Here is an 11,045-nt window from a genome sequence, read left to right as displayed (position 1 = left end):
CATATCACACAATGTGGAAAGCCTGGATTTTGATGCATATACCATCAAGAGTCTGGTGGTAGCATCTGTTTCTGTCAGGAGGAGGCAGGGGCTGCTACACATTCCAAATTCTTAAGCTTACAAAATCAAATTGACACTGGCCTGTACTTAGGTATCTGGGAATAATAAAAACTTCCCGCGGTACATTTAACAGGTAATACTTATGAGTACTAATTCCACATAAAAAATAAAGTGTTTATTAAAGAAAAAACACACAATACAGGATCAATTAGAAGATATTCAGTAACAACAAGCCAGTAATAGGCAAAACAATCACCTTTGGCTCTTCAGCTATCTTTCAGAATGTCTTTGCCTGAGGTACTCAACATTTCTTTGCCTCAGTCTTCACTGCCAGTCAGGCTTCTCCCATCTCTCATTTCTCTGAACCCATAGATGAGGGCTGGGGGAGCAAAGTCCTTCCCTCTGTAAGTGAAGGGCAGGTTCAAGATCACTTGATGACACTGAACAGGTACAAGTCTATGAGGCCTGATGACATGCATCCCAGGGTCCTGAGGGAATTGGCTGATGCAGTTGCCAAGCCTCTCTCCATCATGTTTGAAAAGTCCTGGCAGTCAGGTGAAGTCCCTGGTGACTGGAAAATGGGAAATTCTATATTTCTGTGATTATCAGATCTACAAAGGTACAGCCTAACTACACCTTCCTCTTCTCTTCAGCCTTGTTAGAGACTACCTAATTTTCCAACTCAAGGGGAAACTAGGACATCCAGCATTGATTGTGCCAAAGAGGTGACTTGCCACCTCTTGATCACCACCTATGCACTGAGTTGTGGCTGTTACCCCACAGGACCACCACCACCAATGGTAACATCTTTATCCATTTTCTTGTTTCACCATTTACCATCTGCCCCTGTTCTGCAGTTTGGGCCTGGTTAGCACTACCTTTTGCTTAGACTATGAGGAATTGTATCTTGACATTAGGCAGTAGCCCATCTCTCTTATCTCTGCACCTGAGGTCAGTCTGGTATGTGTGCAGTGTTAGCAATTTGGGCAGTAGTGTTTTGGTTGGGGTATCAGTATCACTACCTTCCTAGTGGTGGATTTTGCAGTAAAAGAGTCTCTATATCAGCTCTTAGAGCAGACACTGGTAAAATGTTGAAATTTCTATGAGAAACTCTTAACAGCATCTCTTCGGTTGCCTTCTTATGCTCAGCAAGCACCTACCCAGAGGGAGGTTTCAGATGGTTATAGGACCTTTAAGCAAGATCTTACCACTCCAGGAGGAACATCCTCTGTGCCCTTGCTGTCTCTCTATCACATTTCAGCTCATTATCCACTCCTTCAACAATGAGGACCTGGAGAATCAACCTTCCTTCGAGGCATATTTAGTTGAAATTTGCCATCATTTACTCACACCATGGAAGCAACACTATTTCACTACTGCTGCTTTCAAAAATTAAGTGAATTATAAGTAATGCTAATGTAACTGAGATCAGTTCTTTTTTCTACCTCCCCCACTCCTCCATTACCCCTAATACATAATACCGAGAGCTCCTTTTCTTTAGAGTCCTTCCCACAGGCTTGCATGATTATCAGACAATGCAGAATTGTGAGAAAGAGAATTGTCTGAGACCAACGTTGGCAGGAAACAGTGTCAAATTAACCAAGTTAACGTGATAGATTGTGATAAATTGAATGATTGGGGTATTACGTGCTTGAACTATGTGGTGCTGTGTATCACAGCAAATCTATTTCCTGAAACCTCTAACTTGGCAATTTCATCCATATAAAAATGCTACTAAATATGCCTCTACTTGTCAGGCAGTTTCCTCTCCTTTTCAACAGCTATAAAACATATGGGGTTTATGCTGCTAAGAGCCTTTGTAAATCATGCTTTAATACCTATAGGTTATACTTAGCTATAGACATGCCTTCAGCTGATGTCAATTGTTGCAGCTGTCTTGGCATCAGAGCCAAGATTATTTACAGCTGCTGAGCACCTCTTCTGCCATTCTCAGCACTCACAAAGGTAGGCAAATAAGACATGGTTTTGCTTTAGCTTTAAGAGGGCTTTTAATCAGAACTCTGTCTCAAGAAAGTAAAGCCAGACAGTCGCTCAAATCTTCGTCCTTGTCTGTTTCAACTTTAGAAGAGCAGATCCTTAGCTATCGAACTGTTAACCTTGACGCTCTCCTGTTACCACTTTTGCTATGCTTTCCCATACACAAACCTAAAGAAATATCTTTGACAATAATATACATACGTATATATAAATATTTTCGAAGGTATTTACCACTTGTCTTGCCCTCTGAAAAGAGGAGAAGGCAATCACCTTTACTGGAAGCAGTTAGTACAACATCAAATCATCTCACCAGCCTCCCTGTGCAGTCCACAGAGAGCATCAAAGCACCTCTGCATTCTGATTTACCGCACCTGATGGGAGAAAGTTCAGACACCTCCTATCTCCTAAGGATGGAGGGGAATGCCTCCTGGACTGTAACCAAAACAGGACTGCAAGCCTCTTTTCTCTTCCCTCCTGTTGGGAAGAGTTCAGTATGAAGAGAGTTGCTGCAGCCAAGCATGACACTTGCAGCACAGAGCCAACCTCCTGAGCTAGGTAGCAGGCACAGGTGCAAGATTCAAGTGCTGTGGTTCACATTCCCAGCTGAAGCTAATGCTCCTTCTGGACTACAGATATGCTACAGGTGCCTTGGACTATTAGTACTTCAAAAGGTTAATCTGGACACAGGGGAGTGGATCCTTTCCTTATCATTCCCTATACACCAATTAGCAAATCATTGCCAAAAATGAATTACACAGATTCAAGATTTTTTTTTCCCATTTGTTTAATTTTATTAACAGAAAAATTGATCTTTCAAAAATATTGCTTCTACATTTTTCAGTTTTCTTGTAAGGTTTATAATTACAGCTGAGCTTGTTTCCAGAACTACTTCTTAATGCAAAGCTCTAGACAGCCCTCACAGTATCACAAGCTTTGTATTGCTGCACTGCGCAAAAACCTCTATTGTGAGGTTTATACAACTTCCACACTATAGTTTTATAAAAAGTCAACCCAATAAAATGACAGGTAAAAGAGTAAATTACATCAGAACTGCTGGTATTAAAATAACCCCAACCTTTCCTACCTGCAGGAAGCATGTAGACATCACAGTGTTAAAAATTATTTTTTAGTCAATCTAGTTATGCATCCCACACACCAGAACTTATCTGACATGAAAGAGGATAGATACAAATATAGCACATAAAGTACAGTATTAATTTTAGTACAGACAAATTATGTTAGAGACTGTCAACATCCAGTCTGGCACGACTGCTATACAGCTACAACATTTGGGGGAAAAAAAAAAAGAAGGAGGGAGTTAGCATGGTCTCATTTGTCTCCTGCAAATGGGTCATTTAAAATTAAATTGTGCTAACCCCACCCTAGGCTTTGGGGAGCCTCAGTCAAAAGATGTTATTTCTGAAGCTGCTTATGCAATATTTCAAAGTGACTTATTGTGACATTGTGTGCTCCACCTCAAGAAGTGCCACCACCTTGTGGAGCTCCTTGTGGGAGTGTAATGGGTTGTTTGGGAGATGCCTGCACCACAGCACCCACGGAGAACATCATCTCCTCCCACACAGCGCTGCTTTCAGGACGTATTTGCAGTTTAGGTGCTTCTTGGTTTTCTTTCTGTTTTAATGATTTTAAGATCTTAATAATTTCTTTCATTTAAAGAAGGAAAACAAATCAACAACAACAACAAAAGGCCAGAAAGCCCTATTTCCTATTTATTTTTAGTGCCACTTAATGTGCATCCTGCTAAGCCAACAATCATCCCAGCATGAGCTGACTAGAAGCAGCAGCAGGTAGCTGCCTGGCTAGCTAGCAGGGAACAGATTGGATAAAAACAACAAAAATATAACCAAGACTAGGCTCACAGTGTAGAGTAAACCCAAGCAGGGGATTTATTTTCACTCACTAAAATTTTAAAGACTCTAAGCTCATTTGACAGGGACCCTTGGCTCAGGTCATAAAAGCCCAGTAGACCCCCAGAGCTATTCTGGGTTCTACTACAAAGGTTGGACAAGAGTATATAACTCTGCTTCTAAATCACCCCTGCTACAAGTGCCTGACTTCTTTGCTAACATCTCCACTTGTAGCGGGTACGTTTTGGTATCACCTGGAAAGTGCAACCCACCACTGCACTAGGCTCTTGCAGGAGAAGCTTCTCCTGAACAAGGACAGGAGGGGGATTTGGCATCAAAGCCCTGTATCCTACAGAGATGCTTCCAGATGCAACTCACATATGCATGCTTGCTCAACAGCAAGTTTGCCAAGTCAACACTCAGGGCTGACATTTGGGCTTAATATCCAAAGCTCAAATGCTGCCATAAAGCCTTTTATTTTACAGATACCTGCCCAATGGGAGAGTGTACCCACAGAGGAGTCAGCTACTACCTGCACCTCATGCATCACCTTTGAAACTGAGGTCAGCTTTCTAATTCAAAGATGGGCAAATATTTATGTACTTAAAAAAAAAAGTAATATAACTTGAATGTGACATTTATTTTTACAACAGCATTTCCAAGTTTTCCCAGCAAAAGGGATCTTGTTTCAGTACACGCTTTGTCTGCTGTGTGACGGTTTGCTAGAAAACCTATACTGACAGGCCTCTGTAGTACAAACGAGGCTTCTAGTTCATTGGTACCTGCCAGCCAAAATAATATACATGCAAATGCCTTAGCACCCAAATCAAGCTGCACAGCTGTGTTTTGGATGAAGGACAGGAGAAATCTAGATTTCAGAGTCAAATTCCACTCTTAGTTTTGCTTAAAGTTTTCAGCAAGAAATCCCACCATAAAAATAATCTTTCATAAGAAAATTGTCTTCTCAGTATAATTCTCAGTATAATTAATAGACAAATTTACTGATCCTTTTCTCCCCTCCCCCCACCCCCCCCCAACTATCCTACTGAAGGCAGTTTGCAAATTTTGTAATAAATGGCAAAAAAAGTTTCAGGGGAAGGGGGAGGAAAAATAGTTTTCTTATGGTTGACAGCATCGTTTCTTTCAAAAGTATGTACTAGCAAATATTTTAAAAGTTACCATTGTACAAAGTCAAAGTTCAGAACTTAAACACAGTCGAGACAGGTCAGCAGAAGCTAATATTAACTTTTCCTTGGAACCGTTATTCCAAAAGTTATATATGTTAATGTTAAGTTGTGCAAATCCCAAATAATACCAGCTTTCTTAATTTCATTAATGAAGAAGATTATTTATTAGCAGAAAAAAAGTTAAGTAGTACTGACCCACTATGCAACCTCTTTGAGTTCAACAGGACTCCTGAACTCCTCCTGTAGGTTTACATAAGAAATCCTGTTACTGTAGTCAACCTTTCTGCACTGTGAACAATGTAGCATTTAACTGCAGTACATATATTATACTGCAACTTTATTAGAGTGCCTGGGCTGTTTTCTAGCAAAAGACTAAAAGCATCTTCTGCTATTGCAGAAAGTCTCAGCTCAGTATATTACTTCCACCTTGATAAGTTGCTCATGGTTTAGTGTGACTTCATCTCTTCCCTAGCAGCAGGGGCAGTTTAAGGCATCCCTGCTTTTTCACCCCCTCCCGCCTCTGCTTTTTATGATTCCTACATCTATGCCACTGCAGCAGGGTTGGAAGTGAACCCAGCTGTCCAGCCAGCAAGCATCATGGACTTGGCAGAAAAAAAAAATATAGAAAAAAATCAACAATTACAGCTTTTTAATCTATGGTACTGATATCACACACAGGATATCCCCTTCACCATTCAGTTATCTGTGTTGGCTGGAAATTGGGTACAGCCACAAGCCCAGGGATAAAGGAGGAGAAAAGGGGATGGTGGTAGATGACCTCTTGATGACAGATTGCTAACAAGCTGTTATTTAGACAATAACCCCACCCAAGAAAAGCACACATTTGTTCTTAATGTTACTGAAAAATGTAACTACTTTAGCTGGGGCTTTGGGGTGCACAGCTGAGGCTCCGTGCTAATAGTCTTGAAAGAGACAATGATTTCCCTACAGAGTTTATGGTCTCTACTATACAACGATGCAGTACAGACACAGAACAACTATAAAAGTGCAGACAAAGCATGAAGAAATGCTAGGACAAGTGCAGTGGCATCTCACAAATCTGAACTCCTTAACATAGGACCAGTAGAAAGCCATAAACTTGCATTTTTGTTAGAGCAAGCACACAGTCTCCAGACACACAATTAAGTATTTTCACTGTAAATTAGCACCTTGGGACAAAATGCAACAAAAGAAACCACAATTTAAAAGTGGTCTTACAAGTCACAGTAATACTTCTAGTAGCATGCAGTGGGCTTGCATTCTGCTAAGCAAATTGCTAGACACCAAATCCCAGGAAACTAAATAAGAACTTTGCATTTTAGTAAGTGGAAAATAAGGCTTGACTTTGCACCTACCTCAGAGCTGTTACAACAAACTGCAGGCACCAGGAAGTACTTGCACTGAGAAAACAGCAGCTGAGACACCTCAAAGAATTTGAAGAGCCCTGAGGTGCCTCCTGAGCAGGCCAGCAGGCAGGTGGTGGCAACCAAAACACTTCTAATTCTGGTGATACTTTCTGTAGTAAGTGGGATTAGGCTCATTACCACCTCCCACTTCTATTTGTCTTTTTAAATATCCTCCCCCTTGGGGAAAATCTATCACCTGCCTTGGCACAAGGCATGCAGTTTTCCAGGCAGGACATCCACCTTTTGGTGAAGGGACTGCTCACCTCAGTGCATCAGGAGGAAAAGGCCGAGTGAAAGGCAGATATGAGAAACCATCTCAAATCATGCACTTTCTATCTTGTCAGCAGCATAACACTCAGAATTTACACTAAAGGCAAAATATAGGAGCAAGGTAATCCACAGAGCCCTTTCAGCTTTATGCCTCAACTTTGTGCTAAAATTAGGTGACATGGTGGTAAATCTCCAGCCTCTCTTTGTCCACTCAGCAGGCAGTCTGCCCCTCAAAAACCTCAGGTTAACCACTTGGTCACCAGGAAGCTGAATAACAGCACGGATGGTACCAACCCCCATGCGTTGCAAATCTGATGACAGGATTAATAAGAGCAAGGGACACTTCTCAGTGCCAAGGCCTATGCTAGAACACAGCACACAGCCCAGCAAACTGACAGCAGGATTCACTGCAGCTGACAAACTACTGCAGCAGGACCTATTTTGCACAGCTCCAGTCACAGCATGACACCTAATGTCAAAAAGCATCTGACAACCTTCGTCAGTCAAACGAGCCAGCCTGTCTGAGAAACACGTGCCAGGCTATAGGCAAGAAAAAGGAAGACAGCTAGCTGAGTCTCTTGGATGAAGAAGCCAGAGTGCATCCCAGGATACCTGGTTCAGCACTGGCTTGGTGGAAGCCATATTTATATATTTACAACTTTACATATTAATTGGCTTGCTTGTAAAATGGAATAAATACATCACTATTGTTTTTTGAGGCCATGAACATGAGCACATTCACTTCAAAGTTTGTCAGGGCAGGCAGTTACAATAGAGGCTCTGGCTTTCTGCTGAGTCTATACAGAGATGGCACTGTACTGCTCCTAGGTTTACCCTGTATGAGGGCAACAGCAGGGGGCAATAGTTCTCTCCTTTGGCTTGGAGTAGTTGGTCAAATGGCCGTTTGATAGATATGTTGCTTGCAGGCAAAAAATTGGTCTCCAATATGCACCACATGGCTTTATTTAAGGTAGGTTGTGAGGGTAATCCATTAGAGACAAAAATCACAACATAATTAAAGTGCTCTGTTAATTTTAATTAAGCTCATCATACCAGCAAACCTGATGACTCTAAGGAAGTATTTATTGCTGGCATTCCTATGTTTTTTATTTTGGTTTTAAACAAACACAAACAACATACAAACAACAACAAAAAACAACACTCAAATTGCAAACCAACAAGCAGCTAGGTGATCCTGATGAGCTTCCCCTCAAGTTGCTGCAGTCTGCAGTGAGCTCAGTGGGAGCCTATCCCTGTAATGAATATTGGATATCATATCCAGGTGGTCATACAAGTCACCGGGGCAGCAAATTACCAGTACAGGAGCCCTACCCATCAGCACTGTCCTCTACCACAGAACCAGCTTTCACAGAAGTACGACATTTGAATTACAAACAAGGGACACAAAAGATGTGAGAGAAACTCAGAACAGGATCTGTTTTCCATTGACTAACTGCAATGCTATCCTTCAAAAAAAAAAAAAAAGTTTCCATCTTTGTACACATGCAGTTATAGGAATTACCAAAATAAGGAATATTTTCTCATGCATACACTTGTAACATAAAACAAGGAGGTGGCACCAGGTACAGAAACTTACAAAAAACGTAGATGCCATTCAAAAATATTATCAAGAGTAAGCTGAGTATATTACACTTCTGCAATAAGCTTTGCTTTCATGAAAATAAATTAGACCCAGAATTAAATTATTAGTGTTCATTTCTATTGTCTCAGATCTTTGGGAGCACATCTGAGGCAGCTTGGTTCTGATAGTCATAAGCACTGATCACCTCCAGCATGACCACAAACATTGGAAACTGCCCACTGAAATGAAGACTGATATCTCAAGGCAGTGCCAAATTGAGCAGACCAGCTACTGTTGAAAACTTAACTACTCTGATGAAAAAAAAAAAAAAAAACAAAAAAGGAAAGAAGGAAAAAAGAAACTCTGTAGTTAATCTGTTTTGCAATCAGTGAAGGATTTAGGCAGATAAGGGTGATAAAAAGGCCTCTTCCTCCTCCACTACCGTCCTCAAGAGGGATGAAATGGGCCAGTAGCAAAACCAAGAGCAGCCTTTAGGTTTTGCTATGCAGTGTGAGGAGATGTGGCTTGCTGGAATGTGGCAGCCTGCCCAGGAGCACTGCCCAGCTTGTGAGAGGCATGCAGTGGTGCTGCACCCAAAGACTCGACTTCATTCAATTACCTCTGAGCTCTGTCCCTGCCAGTTTTGGCTCAGGTTAGCTGGCTGGCCTCTGAGAGTGACTGTCCACAGACGCAGGTATGGAAAGTCCTTGTCTGGGGGAGGGTAGAGGTGCAGTGAGTTTAGCAGTGTGAGTACAAGGTGATATTCTGCCTCTTGTCTTCAGGGACAGAAAAATTGGGGCCAGCTGCAGGTATAGCCACAATCTGCAGTGAAAGGACAGTAAAGACACAACAATAATTCTCATTCAGTGATAGTAATAAAGGCCAATCATAAAAAGAGTCAAATAAAACCACTGCAAGCAGATCTCTCTGTCTCTTTTTTTTTTTCTTCTTTCTAATTTACATGCTAAGTGGGATTTGACATAAGGAAACAATTTCACACATTAGTTTCAGAGCAAAAGTTTCATTTCATCCCCTGAAGTAGAAAACTGATTGCTTAAACCACATATTTTCCGATACATGCCCCAGCTTCAGGCCAACTAAATTTTCACAGGCATCACTCCAATGTCTCAATTTTCTTTCTCACTTCTCTCACTCTCTCCTATTTTTGCCTTCAGGAATCTGCTAGTATTGCTTCTGGAATTTATCATCTGTATTTGAAGATGTATTTGTACAACTAAGGAGCCTGTTTAGATCAAGGAATTCTCAAAAGGTGATTATGGAAGATAACATTCTAACAGATATGACAGTCAATTTAGAATATATTTTATAGTCACCCCAATCCCAAGTTATGAAATGGTGTAAAGAGAAGACAAGCCCCTTTTGCTTGGCCTTTCAGATGCTCTTTGGGTTATTCCACTTCTGCATATTCTTTAGGCCAAGAACTGGGGAAGATTATAATGACTAGAATACCACCAATATCCCCAAGTCCTTCTCATCAGGGCTTCTCATCAATCCACTCACCACTCAGCCTACATTCACATTTGGGATTGCCCCAGCCCATGTACAGGACCTTGCTCTTGGCCTTGTTCAACTCTGTGAGGTTTGCATGGGCCCACCTCTCAAGCCTGTCCAGGTCCCTCTGGACGGCATCCCTTCCCTCCAGCATGTCAACCACACCACCCAGCTTGGTGTCCTCTGCAAACCCACCAAGTTACTCAGCATACCTTCTGTCCTGCAATAACGACACGATCTCCCAGCTTCAGGCCAAGCGATAAGAGCATGGCCTTGCCTGTGACATGATTATGGTTTGGAATCACGGCTTTTGAGACATCACATGACAGAGACACTGCATCCAGCAATATCTGCTTGATTTCTTTTGCACTGGCTGCTGCATCTGCCATTTCCAGTGGCATATCTACTGGATCAGGAACCACATCCACTGGGATCTGCCCTTTGTCATTCCTAAAGGCAGGATAGGATAAAGTGTAACAGTTTTAAACTAAAAGAGGGTAGATTTAGATTAGATATAAGAAAAATTCTTTATTATGAGGGTGGTGAGACCCTAGAACAGGCTGCCCAGAGAAGTTGTGGATGCCCCATCCCCGGAAATGTTCAAGGCCAGGCTGGATGGGGCTTTGGGCAAACTGTTCTAGTGGAAGGTGTCCCTGCCCATGGCAGGGAGCTTGGGGCTAGATGATCTTTAGGGTTCCTTCCAACCCAAACCATTCTATGATTCTAAGAAGTCAAATCACAAATTTCCTAAACCATTTTTTTGCACTTAGAAGAAACAGCAATTACTCTGAACTCCTGAGAGCAGGGTCAGGGGAACCCTGCTTCATGTGCTGCACCTGCAGAACATGGGGGCCTTCATAAAACAGTAGTTTTCTTTCAGCAATATATTCTCTAAAAATATACGGTATATAATCATAAATGAAGTCCTGCTACATCTCACTATGCCAAGTGAAACAAAAGCCCCAAGGCTCTCATCAAAGTTAAAGCAAGACAAACTGTGCTCCAAATCCCCAGAAAACAAGAAAAATGTTTGAACTGAGAAACATAATCCATTTGGATCCTATTGTTGCTGCAGTGCCAGGTATTCATGTTCTGATGGAAAATGATGGCGCATAATGTCAGCACGTGATGTATACAACTCACCAGCAACGTGAACAGTAGC

At 41.7% G+C, this 11,045-nt stretch overlaps 1 long non-coding RNA gene across 1 annotated transcript; it reads right to left on the bottom strand.

Annotated features, from left to right (window-relative positions):
• Positions 1–207: 207 nt before the first annotated feature.
• Positions 208–10,340, bottom strand: LOC308191501. The gene is made up of 2 exons (XR_013948070.1): positions 6,469–10,340; positions 208–631 (listed from the first exon to the last, which is right to left on the bottom strand). It is a non-coding gene; the product is annotated as an uncharacterized lncRNA (long non-coding RNA).
• Between the last annotated feature and the right edge of the window lie 705 nt (positions 10,341–11,045).

The sequence above is a fragment of the Anser brachyrhynchus genome, assembly GCF_964034855.1.
Source record: "Anser brachyrhynchus genome assembly, chromosome: 3".
Classification (NCBI taxonomy): Eukaryota; Metazoa; Chordata; class Aves; order Anseriformes; family Anatidae; genus Anser; species Anser brachyrhynchus.
Note: the sequence above shows the minus strand (reverse complement) of the source record. Positions and strands in the feature narration are given on the sequence as shown.